The sequence below is a fragment of the Argiope bruennichi genome, chromosome 1 (assembly GCF_947563725.1).
Source record: "Argiope bruennichi chromosome 1, qqArgBrue1.1, whole genome shotgun sequence".
Lineage (NCBI taxonomy): Eukaryota > Metazoa > Arthropoda > Arachnida > Araneae > Araneidae > Argiope > Argiope bruennichi.
This window is the reverse complement of record NC_079151.1, coordinates 66867603-66882183: the sequence shown is the minus strand read 5'-3', so window position 1 is coordinate 66882183 and position 14581 is coordinate 66867603. Positions and strand designations below refer to the sequence as shown.

At 28.4% G+C, this 14581-nt stretch overlaps 1 long non-coding RNA gene across 3 annotated transcripts in view; it reads right to left on the bottom strand.

Moving 5' to 3' along the window:
• LOC129980028 (uncharacterized) overlaps positions 1-14581 on the bottom strand; it is a 186380-nt gene that overhangs the window by 61402 nt on the left and 110397 nt on the right. For all 3 annotated transcript variants that reach the window (XR_008785231.1, XR_008785232.1, XR_008785233.1), the window contains exon 2: positions 7582-7688. This is a non-coding gene — a long non-coding RNA (uncharacterized LOC129980028). The remainder of the gene's footprint in view (positions 1-7581; positions 7689-14581) is intronic.

Below are 14581 nucleotides of genomic sequence, written 5' to 3'. Positions count from 1 at the left end.
TTCAAATAATATAATTTTGAATATTTATGATCATTATCATTACTATAATTTATTATATTATATAATTAAATAACTATTTTACTTTTTACTTTCTATAATTAGTTTAATTTCGGTGAACCTTTATAATCAGCAATTTTATTTTTATGCTTTAAATATACGTAATGCAATGTTATCAAAAACCTTCTCTGCATGAAAAAAATATAATTGGCTCTTTTTCTTTTCTTTCTTTTTTTTTTTTTTTTTTTTTAGAAAAATTACTTTATGTATTGATATTGAATAAAAAATTCTTTCTTTTCTACAACCTATTTAATAAATTCTGAATCATAAAAAAGTTAATTGAATACAAATTTTAAATAGAACAGAATATAAATGATATATATAAAATAAACATTAAAAAGAATTTTATTGGAGTCTTCTTTATTTCTCTCTCTCTCTCTATAATAAAGAGAGAAAGAACTCTAAAATATTTATTGTCGAATGATAACAATCAAATGTAAATAAACCATCGTACGAATTTTAGACTACTTCATCGAACGTTTTTTACAACTACATTGAATTCAACGCTTCGCTTAGCTAATTAATGGATCTATAAAATATAATTAGGAATATTCTAGAGATGATTCGACGTGTTATCAAAAAGTATATTCAATGGGAGGAATATATATATATATATATATATAAAATAAAGAAATAGATTTCAAATAGAGAATTTACTCCAGCCCAAAAATAGACTTAATCGTCACCAGAAAGTAATCGTTATGACATGACTACGGAAATCAATTTTTATATCTTCCAATATAATATCTTAAGACTCAAACAATTATGTTTTTAATGATATAAATTTTTATTTCTGTACAATTTTTCCTCTAATTTTAATATTTTAATATCAGTTTGATACTCTATCTGTAATAATGTTTTTAAAGGTTACGATGGAATTCAAGCTCAATCGAAAACATTCAATCGCGTGTTTTTACCAATCATAAATATAGTAGTAGAATTTTCAATTCCGCTTTTATATCGTTATATATACGCCTTTTAATATGCTGCAAACTCATTCAATTGAATTCGATTTTTCAATCATATGAAATAAAAATGTAAAATATTTTTTAATGTATTCCTTGTTACTGATTTTGCATCCTAAAAAATCAATCTGGACGATCAAACTGGTCTCCAAAGGCAGCTATTATTAAATATTTCAAATTCTTCATATTCAACTTTAATGAGCTGGTGTACGCTATTTACACTTTACTTGTAATCTATCCTATGTAGATTCACATATAATGTATCAGATTAACTTTATAAACATCGCTGTCAACACTTTTGAATTCTACTCGTCAATAGAAATAATCCAATTAATCTTTTCGCTCAAATTTTGCGCAGATCACCAGTTTAATGCAATTACTGATATTTTATCAGAACTATTTCATTATTGCTTAGAAAAACAGTATCATTATTCATTGGAAGTAATTAAAAGAATTAATTAAAAAAATTTTAAAAACACAATTCTTTAATTCCTGTGCTAAAAGGTCGAAATGTATGACTATTATGATTTGTCAATTTATAATTTAATATCATAAATTTTATGGAAACTTCATATCGATATTTTCAGAAATTTTTTCTCAAATGACATCATTCGTATGGAATCAAAATTCAATTCAATTAATCTATTAATTGATAATTAAATTTTAAAAATGCTGAAATAATGTACTATAATTAAAAATAGAAGTGTACAAAATTTCGAACCTCAAAAACATTTGGAAATGAATGAAAATTCGATTACAAAACATCTTTATGGACATAAAGCAAGTTAAAGTGTATAAAAATAATAAAAGTGTTCCATTTCGGATTATGTGGAATATCTAGACTTGATATTCAAAACAAAATATATAACGGTTTCAAATACTTAACTGTTTCACACGGAATATTTGTTGAAAAAAGAGCTTTAGGGCACAATATATTTACTCTGTTGAGACAAATTTTTTTTAACACATCACGTAATCAGTTATCCCGAGGAAATATAAGCGAGCATTTTTTTCCCATGATTTTTAGAGAATGTGAAGATTTAAATGAAATTGTAAGTAATGCTTAGGAATTGTCAAGAATTCAGCCTGCAAATATTCTCATTTCATTTTCCAACAAAAAGTGACAATCTCAAAATTTTTTTTTGGTATTTACCATTTTGTTTGGGCAGTGGATGCCGCTTAATATGATCATGATTAATGTAATCAGACGTTTTATATTATCAAATTTCTCTGGTCCCAAATCGACATATCCAAATATGCACAAATATTCTGTTTTAATAATTACCGATCCTTCATTTTTAGCAACGTTAACGATTGACGTCTGTAAAAAATTTCTCGTTCTTCTATCAAAGAAACTTCTACGAATCATTTTCCGAGTGGGAGAGATTTCGTATTCTTTTATCTGAACTAGAGAGGTCAAGATTAGTTTAAAAAGATAGCTGTGCTGCTAATTTTTGGTCTAAATATGAACAGCCCTAAACCATTGCTATTTGCAACTGAATTACGAAAGCAAAATGGATCAAAGAAAAGGAATTCATTTAAGTGTTAAAGATAAAATTGAAATTTTTAATAGGTATGAAAGTTCATCTGAAATGAATCAACACAAAGCTGGAGGGCAGTTGGAAATTTCAAAGCCTCTTCTTTGTAAAATTTTCAAAAATCTTTAGCTTTTTGAGAGCAAGACAGAGTAATAAATATTGACAATTTTGACAAGGACGGCAGTGTTGAAAAAAAATCCTTCAACGAAGCCGGAATGAGTTAAACTCTTGATATTTTGAAAGCGGCATATTTCAACAAGTTTTAAAAACAGTGCAAGTACGAACATTAAATAAGTAAACTTTTAAAAAATAACTGGCTATTTTTTATGATTTTTTTAATTGTTATTTTTTAAATTAATTATAGATAGCCCTGAGATAAGCGTTTTTGTACTTTTTTTTTAATATAATAAAAATATAGTTCATAAAAATATAAATTCAATCATAGTTACACAAAATTCTTACTTCCTGAAGTGATCGGATTAAGCAGTAGTTATTGTATAATTTAATTATTATTTTTTATTTATTCTTATTCTTTATTACAGATTTGCTTTCAAAATTTTTCTTAAAATTTATTTTATTTACAATAATTACGAATCTTTTTACAGCAAACTTTTTAACAGAACCATTGCCTGTAAATTATCCTGCTTTAACTATCGACATGACTTGCGTTAAAATATTTTTAATCTTTCAGTCTCTTTAACATGGTAGCATTAGAAGAACTATAAAATAAGCTGACTACAGTGGAATCTCCTTAACTGAGCATAATTTATTCTTGAATTTTACACATAAGGCGAAACACATGTTAAGTAAAACAATTTTCTCAGTTCAATAGGAATCCATGCAAAAAAAAAAAAAAAAAATTCCACTTCGGGGGGAAAAAAAAAAATACTCAAACAAATTTATACTATGTAATTATGCGTACTTTTTTCGCAGGAAAGTTGTCTATAGCGACGCTATTTGTCTTTAGCAATGCTTGAAAATTTGGCGAAAATGAGTCACGGCATTATCATTAATTAAATTTGTAGTCTGTATAGCTGCTACTTCATTAAGGCGATGCTTCACAGTGTACGATAATTTTAATAATAATTAAATGTGCGATAATTTTAAGCAATAATTTTCCATGCTTTCAGTTTCTCCCTTATTGCAGTGGAAGGTTGATGCTCTTTTACATCTATTATTCCATCTTCTTCTGACCAAATTTTATAACCAACGTTTTGTTGTTACAGAAAATATGGTTCTTCGGTAGTTCTGGATATGTTCTTCAGCCAGCTCCTAACTGTTGTTATTATCCATCTCTAGTCTCATAATCTTGGCTAAAAATACACTCTCGTCGATTAAGACTACATGGGCCCTTGCTAAAACCTTCGTGTAGCATTCCACAACGTTGTCCTGCCAAAACTTCTTCTACGGAGACATAAGGATTCTCCTCAAACAAGCGCTCAAACAGATTGAGTTAAATGTGATGTCAGCATGTGATGTCACGTCTTCTCGTCACTTTCTGCGAAACATCGCTCATTAAGAAAATCCCGTTTATTATGCGAATTACTGGTTATAAGAGCTGTTCATTAAGCGAGGTCTGGCTATATTAAAATTTCTTTTTGTTCTTAATATATCGCTTAAAACTGGGGAAAAATTGATCTACAAAACCTATCCTATTTCAATAGCAAAATGGCAACATTATTTGTTAAAATATCATGGTATAAAAAACGCCATAGATAATTCAGCATGGATGGTAATGGAGGTTCTTTATTTGTAAGCAGATAAAGACTTATTTTCGTGCGTCTGAAAGCAAAAACAAGAAACTTCACGAGAACAATATAAAAATTTAAAAAAAAAAAAAATCTCCTTAGAGTGCTCTATAGCTCTTGGAATTCGAGATGACGTAAGAGGAACGAAAAAAAAGCATCCCCTCGATCTCTAACAATTCATATTTCATTTCCCTAACAGATTTTTACAAACACGCGGCGATATTTACCTATCTTGCATCCGGCCCGAGGCTACTGCGATCGCAAAAACAGGGGAAGAACGCGCTTGCGTACAGATTAGAGAGGAAAGCGAAAGAAAAGCAGATGGGTTTTATCATTCCGCTGAGATCCGAACGATTTCGACTCGGGCTTCTGGCCGAGCCGGTAGCACAAACAGATCCTCTTCCTGTTCTTACGCGCGCGCGAGAGTGTGTATGTGTGAAGCTGTAGATCGAAGGCTGCGAGATTTTTTATTTTGCTATTTCTGTTTGTTGATTTTAGAAATATATCCAGAAATTTCTTTTGAAATCCTTAGAAGTTACCAGAATTCTTTTGCAAAGAAACCGATGTATGACCGACATTTTTCTTTTATAGCAAAAATAAATAGGATGTTGGTAAACACAGAAAAAAAAATCCTCCAATTATTTTTTTTAAAAAATTGAGTATTAAAATTTTTTTTTTGTTTTCTTTCTTGTATTTTATTGAAATGTTGGCTTCTGTTTCAGAAGCATGCAATTAAATTAAGAAACTTTTATGAAAATATTCTTCTTATGATGATTAAATCATACTGAAGTCATAAAAAAGGAAATTTTTTTAAATGTTTAGAAAAATTCATCATTTTTAAAAGCACATATTTTTCTTTCTCGCATTAAAGAGTGTATTCTACATTAATCAGATAAATCAGATAGACACACAACACACACAGGGTTTTGGCCTTACCTCCTTTATTTATTTATTTATTTTTCACTTAAAATGAATCGCCTGAATTTTGCAAGTTTCATCATAAATATTAAATTCAGCTCTTAAAATTAGAAATAAAGATATGAAATTATTTTTTAAAATCATTCTTTAGATAAAGACAGTGGCGGATTTCCAATCAGACAATCTAGGCAGCTGCCTCATGCCACTGAATTGAAATGGGGACCTCAGATAGTCTACTTGTGAAATAAATTCGTAAAAAATACTCCATGATTTATAAAATATTAGAGATGCGATAGATGTTTACATTGAATCATTAAGATCACAACTAATGAAATTGAAGTATAGTTAATTATTTATTTATGCATTTAATTTGTTATATTATATTCCACATGACAAGCTTGCAAAATAATAATTTTTAATCTTGAATTTACTTGATATTTACTATTTTTTATGATCTATCATAATAAAATAGTTTTCTGAAATCAATTAATAATCATGGTTTATTTTACACTCTTTTATTACTTAAGACTTCTTTCTCATGGTATGAATATTAACAAAAGCTAAATTTATATAACATATTCACAAAATTTCAAAAATAGAAAAAAATAATATAAAATGAGCCATTAACATGTTGATAAATTGAAAAATTTGTAAAAATATGAAAATAAATTGATAAGTTATTAACAAAAGACCCTCATAATAAATACTGGCCGGGTTAACAAAATGCTGGTCTACTAAATATGTCATTACGAGGAATAAATTATTATCTATTTTTGCAAATATATTATAATTATTATCAATGTGTCAAAAGCCATCTTCTCTGACAATAGGAAATCGTTGTTGCGTTTTCCCATCCCACTATAAATAACAGTGTATGAAATGAAATTCCTCAGATTTTAAATTTTGGAGATAATTAAAAGTCAAATTTTTACCTCAAAATATAAGTGATGTCTTAGAGTAATAGTGAGAAAATGAATTTCGAAATGTTTGAAATCAAAATAAGAAAAGATAAATGAATAAAGGATATTATGCATTTTATAATATCTTATTCCATAGAAAAAATGTGTAAATAAGCGATTCTGCATTTCGTATTTTATAGAAAGGTATTTAAACAAGAGATATTATAAAAAGAAAGTCTTGATTTAAGATTTGATTTGACAAATCATTATGATAAAACAATTAAGCTGTGACTTTTTTGATATTAAAGATATAAAATGAATTTTTCTATTCAAGAAAAATAGAAAATATATGGAGTAATGAATTTTTTTATTGATTCTCTGTCTATTCTTGACTTTTATATTCTTACAGATATTAGAATATTTATGCAAAAAGATAATACTCATTCAAGATTCGCTAGTTATTTTCGCAGCGCTTAGGGACTTTTTTTTCCTTTGTTAGTATTTTCAAATTTAGATCCTCCCTCCCTTTTTCTTTCTTTGTTGAATTCTAAGAATTAATACAGAATTCCGGATATTTATTGTGACGGATGAATTAAATTTTTTCAAGAAATTAATTTTTAAAATTTAATATGCGCAATTTTTTAAAAATGAAGTATTGGTAATTGAATCTGATAACCACAAGTTATTGCTTGCAGATAAAATCGAACTGTCATTTAAAATATTACTCAAAATTTTTTTCCTCTTTTTTGTTCAAAATTTAATTAAAAAAAACACCTTCAGATGTAATTAAAATTGGAAATTAAACATTATTAATTTAATTTAACTCGACATTGTATTTTAGACTGACATGTAACATATTAATTCCTTCCTTAATTATATAATTTGCTCAACTATGTATTTAAATGTTTAGAGAAAGTTTATATGAATTCCATAAACAATTCATGGGAAACTGGAGATGTTTATGGATTCTAAATTATTTTTTGACGAATTATAACGTATGTCAATGATTTAATTTCAGATTATTATTTGATGGACGGGTGACGTTCAAGCGCCATGTTAAGTTTAGCTGCTAACCATAAAAAAGTTACTCGAAGATAATTCCGAAATACTTAAACTATAGGATGAATAATTTTAATATTCTAATCTCTATAAAATCCCATAAAACAAGCAGGTTCTTGGAGCATTATTTAAGGATAACTGCAGGAATTAAGGCATCCAAATACAGTTATTCGCTACCAAGTAAAGAATAATACATTTTTTAAATGGGCATTTTAAAACCAATGCTTTAACATAATGGGTCAACATTGAAAACAATAGTTATGGTTATATAACAAAATGAGAATATTTCTTCTTGGAAATTCCGGCAAAAGAGAAAATAATTTTGACAGCAATATACATGATACACAATGTATAGTCACAAATCTCAATGTTAATTCAATAATAAGCTACATAGTACCTTCAATTGGATCATAGGAAATAAAGTACAAGGTCAGTTTTCCAAAGTTCTCATGCCGGGTCAAATGATAAATTTTCAATATAAATGTTGTTTGATCAATGAAATCACTGCAAAATAGATTAAAAAAAAATTTAGAATTCATTTTCAATACACACACATACACACACGCACACGCACACACACACATATATATAATATACATTCATTACATACAGAACATATAAGTTGAATATATTTTAATATATATATACATAATAACAGAATTCTGTTCCTTATTTGCTCATTTAATAAATTTCAAAGAAATATATTATTAGAATCAATAAAATAGTAAGAGAATTAATTCCAAAACTCAGTAGATAGCTTCCGGAATTCACTTTGCAGTGTGTTCTTCTGGATTAGCAACATTCTCAAAAGTATTTAAAAATGAAATACTCCAGCTTTCATGCAGTTTTTTTTTTTAAGAGAAGGAAATAAAATGGTTTTACAAGTAACACTTAAATTGTTTAGCAAGCATCTGGCTTCATAAATGTGTTAGAAAAAAATTAAAAAAAAAAAAAAAAAAATTTCGAAAGTTAAAACGCTTTTTTTTAAAAAAAGTTTACCTCTTTCTTTGATACTTGATTTAATTCTTTCACATTTTGAGCCTTAAAATGGCAATACATGGCACATTTATATTGTAGAATGCAGATTTTATTGGATCAGCATTATCATATGCCTTTTAGGAGAGTAGAGGAATGGATAGTTGCCTTATTTTTATGATTTTAGGACTATTTTTTTTGCTTTTTCCATGCGATTCAGTTGAATTTAAACAATTTGTATCTCCGCGAAATCACATATTTGAAGATTTCTTTAAATATCCAAATAAAAAGTTTTTTTTTAAACTTCCTATGTCATAAAATGCAATAATAATTCCAAATAATTTTTAAAATAACCTTCGTTTTTCTAATAAGATTTTAATTTAAAAATTACAAATGTTTATTGCAGTGTCCGAGGTATTTCATTAAATAGGCAGTTGACGATGAGTCTGTCAAATTGATTTTTTTTTCTTATACAAACATTAATTTAGAATGTCAACAATCCTAAAAAAATGACCTACAGTAATTTTATAAGCAAGATGTTTTAGGGTTTCTTTAATGCTTAACGATTTCTCAATAAAATGATTTAAACAGTTTTGGAGTTTTAACTAAAATGACATATATAATTTTCCTTCATTCATTCTTATTACAGAAATTAATAACAGAAGAAAAAAAAAACATATTTGAAGTAATGAACAAAACTTTCTCTGATAACTTTTCCAAAAGCAACTCATTTGGAATCGGTTACAAATATTCTTAATCCCTATGCACTTAATTTCAATTTTGAAGATTTTTAGACTATGACCTGAAACGTGTGTTTCGTCTAGATTTTTTTTAAATTAATAATTCATGATGTTAGCTGAAAATTTTTGAGAGAGTATGTAAATACTTTTTATAGCTAAAGATACCTTTTTCTCCCAATCCTCCTTCCCCCACATCCTGATGAAATAATAATCGGAAAAGTGTTAGTTAATATTAAATATTTTATTCAGGTTAAGCAGCTGAAGTAGGAAACAAGTATCTGAACTATCGACCGAATATTTGCCATTCGAGATAACTGCATTTTCACTTCGAATTTATTAGATTATATATTAAAACCATCATATTTTGAAGCCCTTGATTTTCTCCTATTTGATCCTAGTAATCGAATTAAAGATTGTAATTAGTTGTTGAAATTTGATTTCATATAGATAATCGGTTGTCTCACATTTCTAAATTCCACTCACAATATGACACCTGTAGTTCAATAAACTTAACATACGAATATAATAGAGAGAGATATCATTGTTTATCATCATTTTTTGCTTGAGAAGAGCGACATTATAACATATCACCACTTTCTTTGAAGATGAAACACTTCTGGATGAACGTCCAAGTCAGCAAATTTGCAGACATCCCTAATTAAAGTTAAAGCTCACGTGATGTTAGTTTAGTATTTTTTTATTCGATCGTTATTGCAATATCGAACTATAATAAATACTATAACAGTTTCGATTCAGGTACAGCGCATTATCATTTTTACTTTCTCAAACTAGTAGTATCGAGAAAATTTAGTAATCATAAAAATATTTCGAACTCGAGATTTTGTCCAATCTCCAGACTTATCTTTGGACAAAAAGAAAAATCTGGAGATTGGACAAAATCTCCACGTTTTAGACTTCTCTGAGTTCGAAAACAACATCTTTGGAAAATATTCATCTGTCCTCTATATGTTTAATAAAGATAACTCAAAAACGCTTTGAACTAGAAGGCTGAAATTTGGTATACGGTCTGTACACCAAATTTGAAGATTTCTATCAAATTTTGAGAAAAATCTGTTCTAAAGAAGTCCGGCTGTTCGAATATAACACGATATTCACAAAACGAAAAGAGTTAAATAAGATTCGGTACACAGATTTATCATCTACAGTGTAGATATCTGTCAAATTTTGAACCAAATCCAATAATGGGTTGACTTTCTGGTGGTTTGTATTTTCAGGAACATGTAAACACTATGCTTCAAAAACGCCATGATTTAAATAAATCAAATTTGATATGATATTTTGTGACTGCAAGAGCAGTTTTGTATCAAACTTTTGTTTCAATCGGTTGGAAAAAAAAAACGTGTCTAAAACAGAAATTCGATGTTTGGATATTAAAGTATGCTAGGGATTAATCGCCAAACGAATTACGAATAATTCACGACAAAAGTTAATATTTCGTAACTATTGTACGCCAATGCCACGTAAGGCGTTCTCTGGTAGGATAAGTGCATTAGAGAGTATGCGAGAAAGTTTTGAGAAGACCAGTCCCGCTGATTTACATTTGTTAAACACTGACTAAAATATGTGCAAGTAATGACATCGTAAACTATAACTTCAAATGACAGCAGTCAGCCTTTGGTGACCTCTGAAACCCTTACAGAACTTCATCAAACGTTAATTAGTGCAAATGCCCTGACCAATCTCATATTTAGAAAAAAATCAAGTTCAGTGAGTGACATTTATGCAATTCATCTTTTCATAACAGCTGAATGCTAAGTTAATGACCTACACATCGGCTTAGGCAGGTACAACACGTTCACACCAAAGTTAACTTCGGCCTTTCTATTGGGCAATCTGTTAAAGAAGCAAATTTTCTTGGAAGATGGATGAGCAGATTGTCTGTGAGCTAGTTGAGCGTGCAATGCAAAGTGATAATGCCATCTGGAAATTCAAGATTCTGCATCGGAAAGATCTGTTATGCTGGTAAAAAGGGTGCGTGATGATCAACGGATGTGGCTTCTTCCTAGCCTAATTCGCGGACATCCTGTGGTACTCGTGAAAAAGAAGGGATCGAGTATCCGGGCACGCAAGGGCCACTTGTTATTTGTAATACAATGTCCAGTTGTCTCACTCCAATCATTCGGGTGAAGTATAAAAAATTACACTTGAGATACGCTCTGTATTTAAATTAGAACTCAGATTTTTTTCATGCAAGTTATAAAGCATGAAATTGAGCAATAATTCTCTCCCTCTCTCTAGTTTTTTTTTTTTTTTTTTTGTAATGCAAGTTACAAAGCATGAAATTGAACAATAATTCAGATATAGCTCATTAAGTATAAAGATATTAAGCGTCATTATTTTCCTTCCCTGGCACCAAATATGATAAAAATTGGAAAATTATACCTGAATTATCATTCACAATTGTGCTGTTTTATCTCAATGCACTTGAAAATATAAAATGCTGAAGATATAATAATAACAAAATACTGTGATAAGAATTCAACCATTTATAAAGCTTGCTGTGAATGCAATTGTACAACAAAAGAGTTTAAGTTTGCACTAGTTATGGTATTTGTACTGTTCAATATCATTTATCTCTCAGTGGCTAATTCATTGATAGGATAGATTAACTTTTACAAAGGTAACTAAGCAAAAATCGCATGATGTTGAATAGTACAATAGTAATTAGATGCCAAAGATACTTTGCACATTCCATAGCAAGATCTTTAAGCCACCATGCAATTTATGAGAGAAAGACTTGAGCCCACGATACTTTTTTGGGGGGTGGGGACATTAAATTATCCAAGTAACTGAACTCTATTTATTTTGTTTTTCAAAATAAAACTGCAAACATTCCTTGATATTTTAGAAGAATCAGATACCAAGTGAAGTATTGTTATGCACACAGAAAAATCTCACACCACCATCTTTAAGAAAGGACATTTCGATGACTCTTTTGCACTCCTTGAGCCCTTCGAAGAGCTTCTTGAGAAGTAACTAAAATTAACTATCTAAGTCTCATTATAAATAGTAAACTAAAGCTCAATCAACAAATGAAAAAAATCCAGTGTAAAATTTATATACAGATTTCTATAATAGGCAGATTCTTAAACCGCTCAAATCTGATAAAGTGCTTGTACTCAAACAAATTTTAAGACCCCTAATGTATGCAACATGAATCTGAAGAATCGTTCCGCCAACAAATAAGATGAAAGCTGAAGTTATCAATTCAAAATTGAATACTTAGAATAATAACTAACTCATGTTGGCTCATTAGAAACCTGTAATCCGCTCAGATTTCAAATTTCAATCGGTTGAAAAATCTATAACCGGCACTTCTTTGGAAGGATTAAATATCAGCTAGCTGCCTTTGGCGCCGAGCCTATTCACACATATTATTGATATTTTAAGCTGTTAAATATCAAACATGGATTGCATTTCTTTTAATAATTTCACCTTGTTACTTGATAAAACTGAAGATCATGAATTTATTTGAATCAATCTACTACAAATTATTCTGCGTTCAAATAAAAAAAAAATGCATTTATTACAAAATAAGTAAAATACTACTTCAGAATCAATGTCCAAGGAAAGAAGATTTTTTGAAAATATTGCTGTAAATTGTGTATTAAATTAAATTTAAAAAAATTATTAAAGATAAAGAAAAAAATACATAGAATCGAATTTGATATCATTAGACAGGAAATGTTTTAAGTTAATGCAGAAATCTTTTTTTATAAAATAATAATTTAAGAAAATACAAAAATCAATTACCATAGGCAAGTCATAGTGATTATGTATTCTCGCATCATTTTTGTTGGTTACAGCTATGATATTTTTCTTTTCTTTTATATTTTATATATCTTTTGTTCTTTCCTTTAATGGAAGGGAAGTTTCAAAGCCCTCCTCTTAGCATTTTTAATGATATTTTTCTTTTATATTTTATATATCTTTTGTTCTTTCCTTTAATGGAAGGGAAGTTTCAAAGTCCTCCTCTTAGCATTTTTAATGATATTTTTCTTTTATATTTTATATATCTTTTGTTCTTTCCTTTAATGGAAGGGAAGTTTCAAAGCCCTCCTCTTAGCATTTCTAATGATATTTTTCTTTTATATTTTATATATCTTTTGTTCTTTCCTTTAATGGGAGGAAAGTTTCAAAGCCCTCCTCTTAGCATTTCTAATAATATTTTGCACCTCCAATAATTAGCTAAGGGAAATGTTGAATGAAGTGTAGCTGTAAAATTAGACAATGAAGCAGTAGGGTATTTCTTTACATTTGACTGCTGCAATTAAAAATAAGTAGTAAGAATGATTTCTGTGCTACATACGTTCACGTTATATATAACAAAACAATCTTTCTCAAAATATTTTATATTTTTATATAAAACACATGTGGTTCATTTTTCCTTCCGATATGTGAGATTTCTCCACACAAAACTGAAAATTTCTCCACTCAATTTCGACAAACTGAATAAATTTATTTCAATTCTTATGTCTCCGCATAATTTAATATATTCAATGTACATTAAAATTCTGAATTATTTTTATTATCATGTGAGAACCAAACATTATCATTGTTTTGGTTAGAGGGTTTTGAAACTCGAAATCGCGTAGGCAATGAATATTGAAGCTAGAAATCCCATAGGCAATGGATAAAGCACAAATGGAAATTTTCATCATCATCTTTTAATCGCATATATCTTAATACCTGCTTTTACCAGTATTGCTTTATTATTACGCATAATTCTTTGACAGCAGATGCGTTTTTAAAAGATTGGCGTGACATCATAGCAGTTATTTCATCTCAAAATCGGTCGAGCTCCAAAACTTTGTTTGCCAGTTGGAAAAATTGAAAATGAAAGTTTAAAAAAATTATCATTATATATCTATATCTATCTATCTATATATATATATATATATAATATACAGAGAGAGAGGGGGATAGAGAAGTCTCGTGATTATTTTAAACCGATTTAAACTGGTTAATGACTTAAATTAATTAGGACAAATAATGACTTAAAAATAATAATGCTCTCACATGATAACTTGAAATCGTAGATTTCATTTAAATTTTTCTCCAGTTTTGTATATTTCTATTTTCATAATATGACTTGTTCGAAGGTAGGCTTTCATCAGTTTTCTAAGAGGTATTCTCAATATATCCACCAGATGGCACTAGAGTGTTTGGTGACTTAATTAAATTAGGATATTTACAAACTCCTTTTTGGTTTTGAATGAATTTGATGATATTCTTATTTGTGTTTGTTAACACTTTTTTAAAAGTTTAAAGAAAATAAAATTATTTTTTTCAACTCTAAGATGTTTTAGATGCTATGCCCAATTCAGTACCTAAATATTCAAACAAATTGTTGGCATTATTTTACTTGTAGGCTGTTAAAACATGTAATTAATATTGATTTTTATTTCCCCCTATTAAAGTAACTATTTCAATGGAAGCAAAAAAAAAAAAAATGTTAAAAAAAAATATATATATATTGATTTTTTTTTTTTTTTTGCATTTTCCATAATGATTCTTTTGTAGAATATTTAAATCAATGACGGAGATAACTTTTTTAAATAAAGGAAGTTGGTACTTCTTTTATAATGATGACAACCAAATGTTGGCGTTTGCCAGATAATTAAAACAATAACTAAATGTTTTTTTTAATTATCTGGTGTG